Raw genomic sequence first — 11,478 nt, 5'->3', positions numbered from 1 at the left:
CATGTGGGATCTTCCCGGACCGGGGCACAAACCCGTGTCCCCTGCATCGGCAGGCGGACTCTCAACCACTGCGCCACCAGGGAAGCCCCATGAGTTAATATTTTTAAAGCACATCAAACAGTGCCTGGAATATAGTAAATGCTCAATAAATGTTATGAACATTAGTTATTGTTCATTATTCATGAGTGAGAAAATGGACAGCCAGAGAGGTTGATCCACCTTCCCACAGCTGGCCAGCAAGCAGAATCTGGTTATGGGCAGAAATCTGACTCCAAAGTTCATGCTCTCTCTATCTTATATTCTAGAAAGTTTCCATTGTGAAGTCTGGAAGTTCAGATGTCTACACAGGAAAGTGGATTAGACCTTGGGCCGCATGGAGGCAGAGTGTAGCGTTACCTGTGCAAGACTGTGGGTGCAGGTCCTGCCCCCTCCAGGGAGGGGCGCTGCTTCCAGAATCCTTCTGTTTCTGTTTTGAACTCTGCATCGACCTAACTGAACTGCATCCTTTTCGAGGGCCCTTTTCTAAAGCAGTGCAATAGTAAGGAAAAAAGATACACTACAAAATTGGAAATCACAGTTAAAGATCAAGATTCTTTACCGATAAGCTGTGTGACCTTGGGCAAGTCACTAAAACTCTTTGAATTTTCTCATTTGTAAAATGGGAAAAACAGAAGCTCCCTTGCAGGGCTGTTCTGATGTTTAAAGGAGAAAACTCATGCAAAGGATCAAGAATCCTGCCTTTTCCATAGGAGCTGCTTAGTAACTGACAGATGCTGTGACTGTGTAGTTTGTAGTCAACCACTTCTTAATATCTGTTTGCAGGAAGACAGAAGGAGAAAGAAGAGAACCGAGGTTTCTTTAGCTCTTCTCATACTGCTCATAGGTAGTGAGAAATACACACACCCATCAGAAATTATTTTTGCCAAACTCTAGTATCTCACAGTGTCTAAAGTCAAGAACAAACAGGAAAGGAGAGAGAGAGGGAGGGAGAGATGGAGAGAGGGCTCTGGATTCCTGTGCAGAGTGGCGGTCTCCTCTTCAAGCTTTGAGGAGCAGAGAAGAAATGGTACGGAAGGCCAGTGACAAGCACCAGGGGTCCCTCATAAACTCAGACCTTTATGAACATTGGATATATCCTTTGGCTCTTCTTAACCATTTTTCTTGCGGTCCTGGAATTCGTAATCGTGGTAACTATTATACTCAGCAGGGAAAAGGGAGGGAGAGAGTGGGAATAAAGAAGTGATGGATGGATGTGTCAAGATGCAAAATAAGCAGCTCAGGCAGTTGAACTGTCAGAGTGAATATAAATGAATTGGGGGGATGCTCCATGCCAGAAGAGGAAGCCGTGGACAAAAAAGGGAGAGACTAAGATTCAGCACCAGGAAGGGCTTTTCAAAACGCCAAGAACATCAACTGGTCTCCTCTAGTCTTCCTTACTCTCTGGCGGGAAAACAAGGAGCTAGTGGTTAAGTAAGGGTGTTACAGTCAGAGAAAAAGTCTTTGAAAGAAATCTTCCCATGGACAGACTTCTAAAAAAGTGCCAATATATTGCTTCAATAAAGGATCCATTCCTTACATCCAGGTATCTAAACTAGACTTCAATGCATGAAGAGTTACAGCAGATACAAACCATAACTCTTGATATCAGAGAATGGGTAAAGTGTTTTTGATAACTTGTAAGAACTAGGACCTCTTAGATGGGACAACCCATTTCCATGAAGCTCTGCCCTCCAAACTTGGGTGAGTGTATATCCAAGTCCATCATCTGGAGCTTCTAATTCCCTTGCTAAAATGCTCACCTCCTAGGTGGGCACATGACCTAAGCCAGACTAACAAAAATCAATCTTGCGATTTTTGCTGAACCTACTAGAACAGAGTTACAAATCTTTGTGCCTGGGTTGGCAAACCAGTAGGAGATACATCTGGAGCTGATGGCCTTGGCTGTCACCTTTCAGAGTGCTTGCCTGAGAACTAACATAGACGAAAGCAGAGCCAAGAGATCCATGGTAACATCTGGACACCTGAATCCAGCTGTCCCTGAAGCTGGTTTACAATTACATAGCCATAACCAGCAAGTCTTTTTTTTTTTTTTTTTTTTTTTCACTTATGCCAGTTCAAATTAAGTACATACTCAGTGACTTGGAGAGAATTTCAGGGAATTGGTCAGTACCTATTTCACCTGTTAATTAATAGCAATCAATCCTCTCCTTGAGAAGTGGTCTCCGGGCTCTTCAAATATGTCTAGGAGGCATTTAATATGGGAGGAAGGAGGGGAAAGAAAATGAAATGGGAGAACGTGAGTTCTAAGAAGCTGGATAGAAACAAAAAAATACCCACCAACACTTTGTTTTCTCAGTAAAAGTGAAGGAAAAAAATCTACATGGGCAAAGAGATTACAGTCATTTGAGACCTTAGATAAGCATTAAAAAACAAATAAATTATGTTCTGAAACATTAACTTACACACACACACACACACACACACACACACACATAATCTGTGTGAATGAGTAGGAAAAAAACCCATTGGAGTTCCAGGTAATCTGTGTGAATGAGTAGGAAAAAAACCCATTGGAGTTCCAGGTTTTATATTCTTGAAAAGATGGGGATAATTTACAAGGCTTCCTCACATTATTATGGAAAGAATAAAAGGTTCCTTCTAGATGACTGGAACTAAGCTTTCCGTTCCTATGAATAATCTTGGGAGAAGCCCATCTGGAATCTGGTTTCAATAAAAAATTTTCTCATAAAGCAGACACACAGATGACATACCAAAGAGATTTTACTTTCCATGAAAAAAATGTGTAAGAGTTTGAGGAAGATAAAAAGAAATCAAGTAAGAATGCAAATGGTAGCTCCCAACTATTTAGGAGAGTTGAAAATTTTGATCTCCTTAATGCAGAAAAGATATTTTGTAGTGTGTGTGTGTGTGTGTGTGTGTGTGTGTGTGTGTGTGTGTGTGTTTTAAGAAAGTTTTTTTTTTTTAATTATTCTTTGGCTGCGTTGGGTCTTTGCTGCTGCGCGCGGGCTCTCTCTAGTTGCGGCGAGCAGAGGCCACTCCTCACTGCGGTGCGTGGGCTTCTCACTGTGGTGGCCTCTCTCATTGCAGAGAACAGGCTCTAGGCGTGTGGGCTTCAGTAGCTGAAGCACGCGGGAACAGTAGTTGTGGCATGTGGGCTCTAGAGCGCAGGCTCAGTAGTTGTGGCGCATGGGCTTAGTTGCTGCATGGCATGTGGGATCTTCCTGGACCAGGGCTCAAACCCACGTCCCCTGCATTGGCAGGTGTATTCCTAACCACTGCACCACCAGGGAAGCCCTAAGAAAGTCATTTTATCTAGACATGTGATGGAGATGAATGGCATCTTAGCGTAATTGTTAAGTACTTAGATTGTGGATCAGAGGGACCTGGGTTTAACCTCTAAAATATTAAATATGTGACCCAGACAAGTTACTTTATATCTCTATGCCTCAATTTTCTTATAAAATGGACAAGAAAATAAGTGTCTTCTTCAAAGAGTGAGGATTAAATGAAATACTTCCTACATGGTACTTAAATTAACATAGGCGGGTACGTGGTGGATATTTAATAACTATTAGTTGTTTTGTTATATTTATATATTATTACTACAATTACTATTTAATTTTCTAAATAGAAGCATAAAGAAAGGAATTATTCCAATGGTTTAACCTCTAAATTTGGGTGCTCTGGAAAGACTTTGAAAATAGTAATGATATGAATTAATTTATCTTCAGAAATCTAAGAACCTGGGCCAGAGAAGTTTCAAGAATGCTTTTTCCAAGCACCAAGTATTCTTAGTTAAAACAAACTGCTTCATCAGATTTCTATCACATATTTAAGACACACACATACATACACACACAAGGTTTGTGTTACACGATTCAGAACTTCTGAGTAAGGGCTATCTTTTGTTTCGTTTTTTTCATGTGCCAAAGCTACAATTTTCACTTGGTACAACTGTAAACAAAATAGCTAATATTCATGGAATGTTTCCCAGGTGCCAGGCATTATAGTAAATGCTGTATGTAACAAGATACATTTTATTTATGTATTATAGCAAATCTATGCTAGATACCATCATCACTCCCATTTTACAGGTGTGGAAACTGTGGCTCTGAGAATAAAGTCACTTTTCTAACATTACCCTGCTCACAAGTGTCAGGATTTGAACACATGTTTGCCTGATTTCAAAGCTCAAATTCCTAACAATGTATTGTAGTAGAAGCAAGAACAGAAGAGCAAGGGAGGAAAGATGAGTGGAACAAAGTTTGGTTAACAGAATTAGTGGATTTTCAAGGGAAAAAAAAAAAAAAACAACTCTGCACAAGGGGGAATAAAAGCCTGTGCTTTCTCATATCTGGGCAACATTGGTGTATGATTTTTGTTTATTTGTTTTAAATAAAAATCAGATCATATCATTAATCTGCATAAAACTATCCAAAGAGGGCCTCATCACAATTAAAATCAAGTCCAAATACAACAGAGAAGAACAAACCTGACTCCATATTGGATCTATCCCTTTAGCTCTAACCCTTGTGCTCTGTCGCCTGTGCTGAGTCATGCTGGCTCTGCGTCTTTGTATAAAAAATGTTGCCTAGAGCCTGAAATATACAGGAGAGCCCATTCTCAGATGGGCTCTGACCTTTAAAGGTATAACACTTTTCCATTCATATAGAGATAGAAAGTTGCAGAACAGAAAATAAACATTTGTCTTGGTGGAGGCTTATAGGAACATTATAACCAGACCTACATGGACAGCTGCAGGAACAAAGGATTGTCACCAAAAAGTTTGAAGCAACCAGCCACACCCCCATTTAGTATAAAAGAAGCCTGAATTCTAACTCGGGGACGATGGTTCTTTGGGACACTAGTCCACCGTCTTCTTGGTCTACTGGCTTTCCGAATAAAGTCGCTATTCCTTGCCCCAATGCCTCATCTCAAATTATTGGTCGGTCATGCAGCACAAACTTGGACTCAGTAATACAAACTCTACGGTAGACCACACCCACCAGAACCGCAGATCATACTGTGTGCTTCCTCTCACCTCTCAGCTCACCAACCGTAGTCCCACCCGAGGCCCTTCGCACTACTTGTCCTTTCCACCTGGGAACGCTTCCCCTAAGATCTTCCATGGCTACCTCGTTATCCTTCAGGCCCCAGGTCAGGCCTTCCTAGACCACCCTCTCTAAAGTAACCCCTCCCACTCACCCCATTCACTCCATGGATTTTGCAGAGCATTCATTGGTCTCTGAAATGATCTCATTAATTCATCGTTTACTTGTTTCTTCCCCAGTAGAACGTTAAGCCCTGAATGGACAGACTTGGTCTGTTTTGATTACAGCTGCATCCCCAGTGCCCCCAGCAGTGCTTGGCATATAGTAGGATTAAGTCAGGGAACACAGTAGGCAGGGAGAAGAGCCAGGGGCATAGCAGGTGCTCAGCAGCCATGATTTTAACAGCGGCAAAAATAGCAACCCAAGTAATAATGGTGGTGGCAGAGATGGAGTATTTTTTTTTAACTTTTATGTGTGTGTGTATATATATATATATATATATTTTTTTTTTTTTTTTTTTTTGCGGTACGCGGGCCTCTCACTGCCGTGGCCTCTCCCGTTGCGGAGCACAGGCTCCGGACGCGCAGGCTCAACAGCATGTGGGATCTTCCCGGACCGGGGCACGAACCCGTGTCCCCTGCATTGGCAGGCGGACTCTCAACCACTGCGCCACCAGGGAAGCCCTATGTATATTTTTTATTGAAGTATAGTTGATTTACATTAGATTGGCTTCAGGTATACAACATAATGATTCAATATTTTTATAGCTTATACTTCATTTAAAGTTATTACAAAACAATGGCTACATTTCCTTGTGCTGTACAATACAAGCTTTTGTTTATATATTTTATACAAAGTAGTTTGTATCTCTTAATCCCTTACCCCTATGGTTCCCCTCCCTGCCACTTTCATTTTAAAATGGCTAAACTTATTTTGGACTTCTTTTAAGAATTCGTTATCTAAACATTCCTAGTTCTTAAGGTTAAAGAGGAAAACAGAAACTGTCATCATAATTTTATCCACAAATGAAGTGTCCACTTACGATTCCCCACTCAGACATCCCTTCCTATGCGACACTGTCACAAGTGTCAATATGGTGGTCAGTCAGGATAAAAGCTAAATAAAGAGGAAATACAATGCACACTAATTGTAAAGGGAAATTGCAAATCTTGCAAAAGATGGAAGAGTTCATAGTCATATACAGATCACACACATGGTTATTGTTGGATGAGGATCTGGCAGAGTTAAAGTAGTTCGCCAAAGAAGAAGGAAAAATAGAAGGGAAAGTAGATGATGACACACTAAATTCTTCAAAAGAGAACTGCAGTTGAATATCAAAGGATTACAATAGGCCCTAGGGAAGACTGATGAAGACCTCAAAAAGTTTTGCAAAAATGACCCTTTTGCGGTCAGCCTGCAGGAGTCAAATGACACTTCAAACAACTGTGGCTTTCTGTGTTGTGTAAATGCATTTGTTGTTTTAAAGGTCTTGAAATAAGGATTCACGTGGCAGCTGCTTATGGCTTGGAGGGAGATGTTAGATTTCAAAACTTCACTGAATGATCAGATTTCATGCTCTCCATCTCAATATTAAAAAGCCAGGTTACCTTCTCCAAGAGATTCTAGCATAAATAAAAGAACAGAATGGGTTTGGGGGGCAGGAAGGAAGAATTCTCAACTGTCAGCTGGATACAATGTGTCTAAACATTTGGTGATGAAAATGCTGGGTTCGAACATTATGTGGGCAGAAGGTAACTCACCCCACGCTCTTGCGAAAGCATCCCCTAAAGTCGGCAGTGAGTTTTAGTCACTGTGGGGCAAGACTACACCAGTGACTTACGATTTTTCCTCTCCTCTTAACTCACACATTTCCTATCATTCATATGCCTGTAAAAGTCTGGAAAATACAAAGATAATTTAACTGTAGAACCAGGCTTTGCTCCAACATGAGCAAATATTTCACTCAAAGACACATCAGATGTTTGATTTTTTCCCCGGTTTGATAATAATACACATTTAACATGTGTTTACCTCCTATATGATTAATCTTTCAACCCTTTCCTTTCCCTGTCTCTACCCTCTACCCTCACTGCAGTATAATGAACATCTGCAACCCGGGGTGGCTTATCAAACTTTGTTCATGCTCAGACAAATACATACAAGCCTCCCAGATACATGTACACATATCCTGGTTGGTTTTTATAAAAATACGATTATGTTAGATTTTTTTAAACATCTTTATTGGAGTATAATTGCTTTATAATGGTGTGTTAGTTTCTGCTGTATCAACAAAGTGAATCAGCTATACCTATACATATATCCCCATATCCCCTCCCTCTTGCATCTCCCTCCCACCCTCCCTATCCCACCCCTCTAGGTGGACACAAAGCACGGAGCTGATCTCCCTGTGCTATGCGGCTGCTTCCCACTAGCTAGCTATTTTACATTTGGTGGTGTATATATGTCCATGCCACCCTCTCACTTCGTCCCAGGTAACCCTTTCCCCTCCCTGTGTCCTCAGTCCATTCTCTACGTCTGCGTCTTTATTCCTGTCCTGCCCCTAGGTTCATCAGAACCTTTTTTTATAGATTCCATATATATGTGTTAGCATATGGTATTTGGATATGTTTTTGATTGCTTTTATATATCACTTTTATGGATTGAACGTTTGTGTCTGCCCCGCCCCCCCACCAAAGTTCATAAGCTGAATCTTAACCTCCACTGTGATGGTATTAGGAGGTGGGGGCTTTGGGAGGTAATTAGGTCATGAGGGTGGAGCCCTCATGAATGGGATTAGTGCCCTTAGAAAGGAGGCACTAAAGAGCTCTTTTGCTTCCTCTACCACGTGAGGACACAGTGAAAAGATGGCTGACTGTGAACCAGGAACCTGTCCCTCACCAGACAAAGAATCTGCTGGCACCCTGATTTTGGACTTCTCAGCCTCTAGCACAGTGAGAAACAAATGGTTATTGTTTAAGGCACCCAGTCTATGGTATTTTTGTTAGAGCAGTCCAAATGGACTAAGACATCAATAGTTCTCCCTCCCAATCAATATATCCAAATCTATCTTATCTTTTTTTCAATAGCTGCAAAATATTCCTTAATAAGGATATACCAAAAGACATGTATGCCATTGCCTAATTAATGAACATTCTGATAGCTTCCGAACCTTTATTTTTCCATTTCCATTATAAACAACATTGGGGAAAACTTCCATGTTCAAAAATCCTAAACTAGTGCTTTATTTCTACGGAATAGAGGTACAGATGTAGAATTGCTGCACCCAAATGAATGCACATTTAACTTCTAAAATAGACACTGCCAGGTTACTTCCCCAAAAGAGGCTCTAGAGATTCACATTTCCAGCAGCAATGTGATGAGTGGCTCCCACCCCCAAGGGTAGCAGTGATACAAAGCAGCAGGAACATTGATCACATATATTTACAATATTAAACACCTTTTAAATGGTGTAAAAAAAAAAAAAAGAAAACAGGAAAATCATATAACATTCCATTAGTGTCCTCAGCTCTTAGGATACAAAGGGTAAGCTTTGGAGATGCTAGGTGAGGGTAGGTTGAATTCAGGCCACATAGAACACTGCTAAAAAGTGACACTTATTAGCTTGGGGCCCCAGGGCACTGAGAATAGCTAGCCAGAAAGTCATATGAAACAAGGGGCTAGACGAGAAGGATGCGGAAAAGAGCCAAATCAAGAAGACATTATAGGGCTTCCCTGGTGGCGCAGCGGTTAAGAACCCGCCTGCCAATGCAGGAGACATGGGTTCGAGCCCTGATCCGGGAAGATCCCACATGCTGTGGAGCAACTAAGCCTGTGTGCCACAACTACTGGGCCTGCGCTCTAGAGCCCATGAGCCACAACTACTGAGCCCGCATTCTGCAACTACTGAAGCCCAGATGCCTAGAGCCCGTGCTCCCAACAAGAGAAGCCACCACAATAAGAAGCCCACGCACCGCAACGAAGAGTAGCCCCCGCTCGCCGAACCAGAGAAAAACCCGCGTGCAGCAACGAAGACCCAACGCAGCCAAAAATAAAATAAAATAAAATAAATTTATTTTAAAAAAAGAAGACATTATATTCTGCAGAGTAGAGATACAAATGATCAATGAGCGCATAAAAAGATGCTCAACATCATCAGTCATTAGGGAAAGGCAATCAAAACCACAGTATGTTACCACTTCACACCCACTAGGATGGCCATAATCAAAAAGACAGGCAGTGACCAGTGTTGAGGAGGATGTGGAGAAATCGGAACCCCCATACATTCCTGCTGGGATGTAAAATGGTGCAACTGCTTTGCAGTTCCTTAAAAAGTTAGACATCAAGTTGCTACATGACCCAGTAATTCCCTTCCTAGGTACATAACCAAGAGAATGAAAACATACGTTCACACAAAAGCTTGCACACAACTCAAATGTCCATCAGCTGACGACTGGATAAACAAAATGTGGCATATCCATACAGTGGAGTATTATTTAGCCATATAAAACAATGAAGTACTGCTACCTCCTACAACATGGGTGAACATTGAAAACATTATGCTAAGTGAAAGAATCCAAATACAAAATGCCACATATTGTATGATTCTCTTTATATAAAATGTCTGGAATAGGCAAATCCACAGAGACAGAAAGTAGATTAGTGGTTGCCAGGGGCTTGGGGAGGAGAACTAGAGATTAACTGCTCAAGGAACTTCTTTCTGAGGTGATGAAAATGTTCTGGAATCAGATCGTGGCGATGGTCGCCCTACCTTGTGAATATACTAAAAAGCACTACGCTGTACACTTGAAAAATGTGAATTTTATGGTATATGAGTTATATCTCAATTTTGAAAATGAAGACATTATATAAACACCAACACAGCAGGGGATGGCTCTTCGGCAGGGGATAAACACCAAACATGAGCAGAGACTCCACAGAAAAGACAGATGGTTGGCTTTTAAGCCAATGAAAAGATGTGCAACCTGATGAATAATAAAATATAAGCAAAATAAAATTATGAGACTTAGCTCTCCTCCTATCAACTCGGTAAAAAGGGAAACATTCGGTAACCGGCAGCGGAGAAAGTATGGGAAAGAATGGCGGCGTCTCTTGTGGGTGGGAGCGTAATTTGGCTGTCTCTTTGGAGGCTAATTCAGTCATATATATCAATATTTAAAAATTCACAAACTCTGGGAGCTCTAATTTCTACTTCTGGAATGTTACCCTCTAAATACAATCGCACCGAGCCACAAAGATACATATAACAGATACATATCATCTGCTGGACTACTGCTGTGGCGGCAAAATAGTAGAAACACCCTAATGGCTTATCAATAGGGACCTGGTTAAATAAATGATCATTTGTCCACACAGTGAATTGCTCCACAGGCGTTAACATTCGCCAAGACATACAGTAAGTGAAAAAAAGCCATGTTCAACGGTCGGTATAGTATGTTCCCATCTGTTTTTTTAATGGTGTCAAGAGGTAGAGGAGAGGATTTAAAAATATACGCACGTGGAATACCTCGGGCCACAAGAAACTGTAAAGAGTTCTGGCCTCTAAGAAAGGAAATTTGGGGATGGAGGTTGGGGAGTGATCAGAATTGGGGTGGGAAGGTGTTCCCTGTCCTATCTTATTATGTAGACTGTTGAGAATGTTTGCTAGGTATACCTCCCAGGTCACTTAAAAATGTAAAGTAATGAAAAGAAAAAATAGAAGGAAAGGTGAGGTCTAGAAAAGAGAGGTGGGATTTAAAGCCAACTGGAGGAATGTTTGACCTGCTTCCGGTTTGCCTGGGGCTGCCCAGCGGCGATGGCAGGCTCTGTAAGTAACAGGTGCAGCTCTGATTGGAGGAGTTGCCGGGCCAAGTGGGTCCTGCATCCTGGGGTGAGGGGCATGACCTCTGGGGCACCCCCATATTCCAGAGTCTGACCCTCTGCTCAGCAAACTCAGAAACTCAAACTTTTTAAGTCACCTGGAATCCCTGTACCTCCCAGAGGTCACTCTAAAAAGGACTCATGAATTTACCACCGGCAGCTTATTGGTTTAAGACAGTACAGCTGCAAAGGGGACGGGTCACAGGCGACCTCCCGCCCGCTTGGTCCCTCCCTGTGGGAAACTCACGTGGGATCCCATCATCATGGGCAGGATGCCCGGTGAGCCGAGAGGTCAAGCCAGCACACTGGGAGTTGGCTGTAGGGTTTAAATGTTTAATTGTTTCAGGCCGGGATAACCTGATGACAATGATGATGATTTTAAAAGGCCTTGCTGAGAGATGCGCTTTAGGGAGAAAAACTTTACAGAATCAGAGCGTGGCAAATATGAGATCCACTGACAGCTTGGCGTTGGGCCAGCAGAATGTTTAGGTGTTTCTGAATTGGGGAATTTCATTTGCAGATCCTAAAA

General features: G+C 41.9%; 1 protein-coding gene across 1 annotated transcript in view; it reads right to left on the bottom strand.

Annotated features, from left to right (window-relative positions):
* BCAS1 (brain enriched myelin associated protein 1) overlaps positions 1-11,478 on the bottom strand; it is a 98,335-nt gene that overhangs the window by 70,494 nt on the left and 16,363 nt on the right. The window lies entirely within an intron of this gene.

The sequence above is a fragment of the Physeter macrocephalus genome, chromosome 14 (genome assembly GCF_002837175.3).
Source record: "Physeter macrocephalus isolate SW-GA chromosome 14, ASM283717v5, whole genome shotgun sequence".
NCBI lineage: Eukaryota > Metazoa > Chordata > Mammalia > Artiodactyla > Physeteridae > Physeter > Physeter macrocephalus.
Note: the sequence above shows the minus strand (reverse complement) of the source record. Positions and strands in the feature narration are given on the sequence as shown.